This window comes from Neoarius graeffei, chromosome 6 (genome assembly GCF_027579695.1).
Source record: "Neoarius graeffei isolate fNeoGra1 chromosome 6, fNeoGra1.pri, whole genome shotgun sequence".
Taxonomy (NCBI): Eukaryota; Metazoa; Chordata; class Actinopteri; order Siluriformes; family Ariidae; genus Neoarius; species Neoarius graeffei.
Window position 1 is genome coordinate 34,824,310 of NC_083574.1, and position 8,097 is coordinate 34,832,406.

Sequence of the window (8,097 nt, forward strand, 5' to 3'; positions counted from 1 at the left end):
TTACTCTTATCTCTTAAAGACTATCTTTTGGTGTTTGACTTTGCAAGGCTCCTGGGTTCCTAGCTGGCGCAATACCCAATGCTGAACATGCGGCATGGTGCCCCATTCAGTATGAGGCAGTATCTTCAGCACCAATCTATGCTCTTACATGGTGAAGAGGTCCATTCCTTTGCACACACACCAAAGATCTTGCATTTTCTCTGCAGCCTGCTGACAGCCCTCGCTCAGGGAACAGCCAGTCCTCCAGAAGTTCAGTAGGAACTCGAGAAAAAAGTAGACATTTTGGTTCTCCAGAAGGCAGTGAGGAATGTTTAATAGTGCAGTGGTATGCGCCTGTCCTGGTGAATAAGGAAGAATCTTGCGAGTCTGTCCCTTCCTGGGATGAGCCTATTGGATTTGTAGAAAGGAAGAGGGAAATGCTTTTGAATAAGCGCAGTTACAGTGAATCAGACGTCAGCAAAATTTCTCTGCACAAGGTGAGAACAAATTATAATGTGTTTCCAAAATGCATTGTTTAACTTTAAGATGCTTTGGTGAAACTAAACATTAGGATGATTGACAAACATGCTTACAATAATGTTTTAGCATGAATCACATGTCAGCTTATAATTTAATCATAAATCGGTGCTTTTTCAGTTTCACAGATTTTCTTACATTGTCTAAACTAGGGGGCGGCACAGTGGTGTAGTGGTTAGCACTGTCACCTCACAGCAAGAAGGTCCTGGGTTTGAGCCCAGTGGCCAATGGGGGCCTTTCTGTGTGGAGTTTGCATGTTCTCCCCGTGTCTGCATGAGTTTCCTCTGGGTGCTCCAGTTTCCCCCACAGTCCAAAGACATGCAGGTTAGGGTAATTGGTGGCTCAAAATGACTGTAGGTGTGAATGTGAGTGTGAATGGTTGTTTATCTCTGTGTGTCAGCCCTGCAGATGACCTGGCGATTTGTCCAGGGTGTACTCCGCCTTTCGCCCATAGTTAGCTGGGATAGGCTCCAGCTTGCCTGCGACCCTGTACAGGATAAGCAGCTACAGATAATGGATGGATGTTTAAATTACGTTCTAAACTTTTCAGTTCCTGATATATCTGAGATTTCTCTCTCTTTCCAATATATTAAATTTATACACAGTTCCACACTTTTTGAGAATGGTGGTAAAGTCTGTAAAGGAATTATGAGTCATTTAAGAAAGGAGAAATCAACAAATCCTGCCTTTTCTGTCTAGATAAATGAGTCCAACTGTGCAACAGACACACACATTTCATCATCAAATCATCACCTGTGTAAGCTCAGTGCTACCAAGATGGCAAAGTGCATGATGAAAGCATCTTAGGGATTCCCAAAATTCAACTCCAGTATTGCGGTGAGTTTAAGTTTACATTTCCATTCTCTGACAAGCATACAGTTCTACACAAAAGGTAAAGATTAGTGGAATTGTTCATGTTCGAGTTTCTAACAAGCCCATGAGTGTAGGTTTCTTATTTGCTGTTATACAATGATGGTCAATGCATTGTTTTTGTTTTACTTCTTTTTTTAATTTATGTATTAAGCTCCATAAAAATAACAAGTATGGAAAAGCATCATTAGCATCAAGAGCTGTTGTGAAAGCAATGGCACAAAAGGAACCAATAGGCAGCAAAATCCTGCAAAGAGCCACAATATTACAGGTTAGACTCCGTTACTGACAAGTCTTTCCCAAAAAAGCAAAGCTGTATCGTGCTTCCAGTAAACTCATTTGATACAAGCATGCAAAAAATGTGACATAAATATATTTGATGTATAAACTTTTCGGACTCAAGTTTTTGTATTCTGTATCACAACAATAAATTAATACATAAATACCTAATCTTTATTGATAATCATTTTATGGCATTTTGTATTATGGTTTTAGTTAACACAGTGTTTCTGAATGAGAACGTATAATATGTACTGAACATGTGTAGAGGCTTTTCTTATAGTGTCTACACGCTTCACAATCCCACAGGAGGAAATGAACATCAGTGCTTATGGATGGGCCACACTGGCAATGGAGATCAACCCAAAAGTTCTCAGTGCTCTGATGTGGATCTGGTTAGAAAAACTAAAGGTCAGAAACCAGTTGGACGAGTGATGAATCTCACTAGGATACAAACAATACCTGCTCTGTATTACCACCAATGTTGAAGTAAGGAATAAAACATAACAGGGTTTTATGCTGTTATAGAAAAATCAATCCATGATGGGGTGGTGTGATATGGCTCAGTGCAACAGCACATCCCAAAGTGTTTTACTCCTCTTATATATCACAGTGATTTGCCCATTATAACAATTTATTAATGAATGATACATTGTTCTTTTTAACAGTTTATAGTTAAATTTAAAATTGTGGAACACCTGTGAGATAAGTTACTTCTTGTTATCACTTATATTGTATAAGCAGCTCAGTTATTTGCTCACCAGCATCCCTTTCACCAGCATATCTTTCAGAACAGAGTCCTGAAGACTTTCCCATGATAAAAAAACTTACTGATCATTATGCACTGACACTTGAGACTCCTTCCATAAATGTTAAGCATCATTTTACAGAGAAGTTCACCATATCAGTTATTATACATTTTCTTTGTTAAATATCCTGCTTGTTCAATTATTATTCGCCATACATTTATGTAGAGCAGCTGTAATACAAGTCCCTAGGAATAAGGTGAATTTGTGAATTCAACTGCGCTGTGGTATAAAACAAGTTAAAACATTGTTTCACCTAGTCACTGTAAAGGTTTGCAATGTATTGTCGTATATGTTAACAGGATCTTGTCCTGAATGCAGACAATATCAGTAAACTAACAAATATGCTTGGTCCAAATCCCCTAAAAATGCTGCACAAGGTGATCTGCATAACATGAAATTATAAAACTAATAATTTTATATAGCTAAGTAAATAGTTAATTACAGCTCTGTGTGTGTGTGTGTGCACGCGTGCATTTTTGTCATGGTTGTATGCACATTTTAGTCTCAGCGTAGCACTCTGTATTGTTTGCTCAGCTAGTGTGGCTCAGGTGACACCTTAGTGTCCACACCTTGAAAAGCCTGTACTGCAGAAGTTTATTAAGGCACTGACCAGGGTAACGGTGTGTGTGTTAATACGTTTGTGTTCATACTGTATTTGTAAGCTCACCTCATTATCCATGTGTGGGTTACTGTCTTTTTTTGTCTGCATGCATTTTATGACAATGTACTGTACATGTTATATTCATTCTGAAGGATGGTGAAGGAAATAATGATGCTTATTTTAATACATAATAATAATAATTTTCTCAATATTTTTTGTTTGTACTGTACATTTTTCTCCATACCAGTACTTTACAGAGGAGACAGAGAGCGTTAACACCTTGCTGAAAGTGTTTGGAACCAAAGTAAGAGATATGCAGCATGTTTCACACTTCCACACGGCTACAGGGACGTCAGCAATCGAAGAAAGATCTTAAAAGTGCTGGAACCACATGGACCATTAAATAAATAAATGAATGAATGAATGAATAAATAAGTGAATAAATAAATTAATAAAAATAAATAAATGAATAAATAAATAAATAAATAAATGACTGAATGAATTAATGAGCCAGCTGTGTTTTATTTCTGTGAACTGTAAACTAGAGAGCAGGTAAAACAATCTTACATATAGGACAGTTATTTGGTAATAGTAAGTCGGTTCACATCATATCTACAGTTTCTTGCAAAAGTATTTATCCCCTTTGGTGTTTGTCCTGTTTTGCCGCATTACAAGCTGGAATTAAAATGGATTTTTGGGGAATTAGCACCATTTGATTTACACATGCCTACCACTTTAAAGGTGAAAATTGTTGTTTTATTGTGACACAAATAATAATTAAGAGGAAAAAATGGAAATCTGGAGTATCTCCCCCCCCCCCCCCCAAAAAAAAAAGGCAATACTTTGTAGAGCCACCTTTTGCTGCAATTACAGTTGCAAGTTTCTTGGGGTATGTCTCTTTTAGCTTAGCACATCTAGCCACTGGGATTTTTGCCCATTCCTCAAGGCAAAACTGCTTCAGCTCCTTCAAGTTAGATGGGTTGCATTATTGTACAGCAATCTTCAAGTTATGCCACAGATTCTCAATTGGATTGAGGTCTGGGCTTTGACGAGGCCATTCCAAGACATTTAAATGTTTCTCTTTAAACCACTCCAGTGTAGCTTTAGCAGTATGTTTAGGGTCATTGTCCTGCTGGAACGTGAACCTTTGTCCCAGTCTCAAACCTCTGGAATAGTCCACCAGGATATCGCGTTGCATAGTCCACCAGGACTAAAATAATGCGATATCCCTGTGCTGACTGATCTAATGGCCTGATGAGATCCATGCCAACTCTCTTGAAGGGGGTCTTGATTAGAGGGAGAGGTAAAGCCGGGATACTGAAGTGGACCACACATGGAGTCCTCTCCACTTAAGGACCTGATCCATGCCCTCGCTACCACCCAACAGAACCAGCACCAAGCACTGATCACCCTCCAAAAGGAATAGGAACAACACTTTGAAGCCTTGCTGCTGGCCCAGCAGGAAGATTGCCAGGCGTTCCGGCAACTGCTCACGTCAGCGGGGTCCTCGACCGCCACCACAGCAGACCCTCCTCACGTCACCTTCACCAAGATGGGGCTGCACGACAATCTGGAAGCCTTCATAGCAGTCTTCAAGCAAGCAGCTGAAGCATGGGGGTGGCTGGTCAAGCAGCGTGTGGCGCTACTGTCTGGAGAGGCACAGCTCACCACACAGCAGCTCCCCACCAACAGTCAGCTCATCTATACAGACCTGAAGCAAGCCATCCTGCAGTGTGTTGGTCTGATTGGCCCAGAACAACATCGTCAGTGCTTCCGGACGCTGACATTGACGGCACGGTGGTGTAGTGGTTAGCACTGTCACCTCACAGCAAGAAGGTTCCGGGTTCGAACCTCACGGCCGGCGGGGGCCTTTCTGTGTGGAGTTTGCATGTTCTCCCCGTGTCCGCGTGGGTTTCCTCTGGGTGCTCCGGTTTCCCCCACAGTTTAAAGACATGCAGATTTGGTACAATGGGGCCACTGTAATTGGCACAAGCTGTTGTGGTTTCCCATGCCATGATGTATGTACACATATATATAGATCTTCCTATGGCAAAAGCTAAATAAATAAACATTGGAGGATGTCGGCTGGCCATTTGCATTTAGCCAACAGCTCCAGGATGCCTGCCGGCGGTGGCTGAGGGCAGATGACCATAACGCCGAGGGGATCATCGACCTGTTGACACTGGAGCAGTTCGTTGCGCGACTTCCAGAAGGAACAGCAGAGTGGGTCCAGTGCCACCACCTGGCATCGCTGGATCAAGCCATCGAGTTGGTGGGGGATCATTTGGCAGTAGTTCCAGCGGCAGGCAGACCTAAAACTTCCTCTCTTTTTCTCTTTCCTCCTCCTTCCTCCCCTCTCTCCTCTTCCCATCTGCTTTGCACAGGTGCTTTTGGAGTGGCCATTGGATTTACTAGTTGGCATTCGCAGCATGCTGCACACCACCGAGGGTCATCCCCGCAAATCCCTGGCCAATAGAATCAGGCCATTATTCGGGATCCCCCCGTGACGTGTTGCTGCAGGACCCGCCCACTACTATGTGCTCCATTAAACCTCTGAACACTGGCCAATCAGTTCCTAGAATCAGTTGGTGGGTGAACCGTGGGTTAACCGCTGCCTTTATGCTTTTCACCCTGAAATAGAATGTGGACGGACACTAGTGGATATTTGTGAACATCCCTGTGCACACACAAAACCTTTACCACTTGTACTCTCCCCAATGCCTCACCTTGCACCAGGTTTTGGTGGATTGAGGTCTGATTACAGCCAGAATCCACCAACGCATGATACGTATCCCCTTGAACACTCACCGGTATACGATACACTCCAGCCTGTAGAGATGAAAAAGGAGCAAAGAAAAAAACCCTGAACTTTTGAAAGTCAAACTAAGATTGGGGGGGAAAACGTCCCCCGAAAATATTTTAATAACATAACACGCAAAACCCTGCATTCTAGTGCATTTTAGTACTTATTTTCACTAAAACAAATTATAACTTTTAAGCCTTTTTCTTTCATGTGCATTAATGATTAACATGTCAAAAGTATCAAATTTAATTCCCCTAGTTAATGAGTAATTTTCAGGAGTGCATTTAGAAAACGCGGTGATTTTCCTGGCTACACAGTTCATTACTTTGAAAAAAATCAGACAGTTGAAGATAAACTCAGCAAAATCCCAAAACATTACTGTTAAAAAGTAAATGTCTGTTAGAGTTTCTAAAGCTTTCAGGTTTCAATGTTGGGGTCATTGAGCCTCGTTTATCAATCTTTTAGTAGAGTTGTGTGTTTGCATAAGCTAAAGTGAACTAAAAATTTCCAATTCATATTTATGCGAGTTGAAGCCAATTGTTTACATTAGTTCGTATTGTCTGTAAATTTAAACACACTAATGAATACCAAATTTCTCATATAAATCAGGGGCGTAGCTAGGATTTTTCGGGGGGGGGGGGATCACACACTGACTGGCAGCCTGAGTGCATTATGTAACAAAAAATAATTACCATTGCTAGTTTTAGGTAGCTTAGAAACCGGCTCTTCCATTATTGCTGTTTCTTCCACGTTTTCTTGATGTTGTGTTCTAGAAACGGCACTAAAACTTAGCTTCAAAACCACAAAATGCAACTTTGATGGGGAAAAAAATATATAATAAATTGCTTACCTCTCTTCACGTCGAAAGAAGGAGAAAAGTTTTGCTTGTTTTGACATGGCGAATTATTAACATGAGGAAATACTTGTAATTTGCAACTAAAAAGACTGCAGCTACACTGGCAGCTTGAAAATGCTTTCTAGTGCGATTGTGTTCCGCTTGTGCAGAACGGTGTCAGTCCTGCGCGCCTTAGCACGTGCACTTGAAGGTGTGCCTTGGGCGCGTGTGCCTAACGAGCTCCGGCACGCGCACCGTTAACAAAGAACACCTGTCTTTAATCAATGAACTATGTTTGGGCTATTTAAGGACCGCACCCATGCAAGGATGATGCGAAGTATTACGCCACATCTAGGAATGCGAAAAATCTGAAAAATAAATTTCTCCATTTGGAAAACTGGAGATTTTCAAGAGTTTTGTCAAATATCCGGATTTCCGAGTAAATCCGGAAGACTTTCATCCCTGAGCCTGATTGAGGGCGGTCTCTGGTGCATTGGGGATCCGGACCACAGCACCCACCTCCATCGCAGAGCACTGGCCCTGGAGATGCCCGGGCTCCCCACAGCACCAGCATACTGGCCCAGGCTTCACCTCTGCACTGGTGTTATGGGAGTCACTCATCTGGTGGGAGAAGACACAGACACAGAAGGGGAAGACAGGAGGATACCATGGGTGTGGTGAGCTGGATGGGGGGGAGCCAGCCCCCACCTCCGTGGTGGGGGAACAGGGCAGGGATGGGAAGAGGAGAGAGGGTAGGAGGGAGGAGGAGAGAGAAAAAGAGAGGAAGTGGCAGGTCTGCCTGCTGCTGGAACTACTGCCAAATGGTCCCCCACTAACTCGATGGCTTGATCCAGCGACACCAGGCAATGGCACTGGACCCACTCCGCTGTTCCTTCTGGAAGTCGCGCAACAAACTGCTCCAGTTTCAACAGGTCGATGATCCCCTCAGTGTCATGGTCATCTGCCCTCAGCTACTGCGGGCAGGCATCCTGGAGCTGTTGGCCAAATGCAAATGGCCAGCCGACGTCCTTCAATGTCAGCGTCCGGAAGCGCTGACGATGTTGTTCTGGGAAGCAGCCAACACACTGCAGGATGGCTTGCTTCAGGTCCGCATAGATGAGCCGACTGTTGGTGGGGAGCTGCTGCACGGTGAGCTGTGCCTCTTCAGACAGTAGCGCCGCACGCTGCTTGACCGGTCACCCCCATGCTTTGGCTGCTTGCTTGAAGTGTGCTATGAAGGCTTCCGGATTGTCGTGCAGCCCCATCTTGGTGAAGATGACGTGGGGAGGGTCTGCTGTGGTAGCGGTCGAGGACCCCGCCAATGTGAGCAGTTGCCAGAATGCCTGGCAATCTTCCTGCTGGGCCAGCAGCAAGGCTTTAAAGC

General features: G+C 43.4%; 1 pseudogene; it reads left to right on the plus strand.

The window, feature by feature from the left end:
* The first annotated feature begins 12 nt into the window (after window positions 1-12).
* On the plus strand, window positions 13-7,888 carry LOC132888266 (uncharacterized; annotated as a pseudogene).
* Window positions 7,889-8,097: the final 209 nt, after the last annotated feature.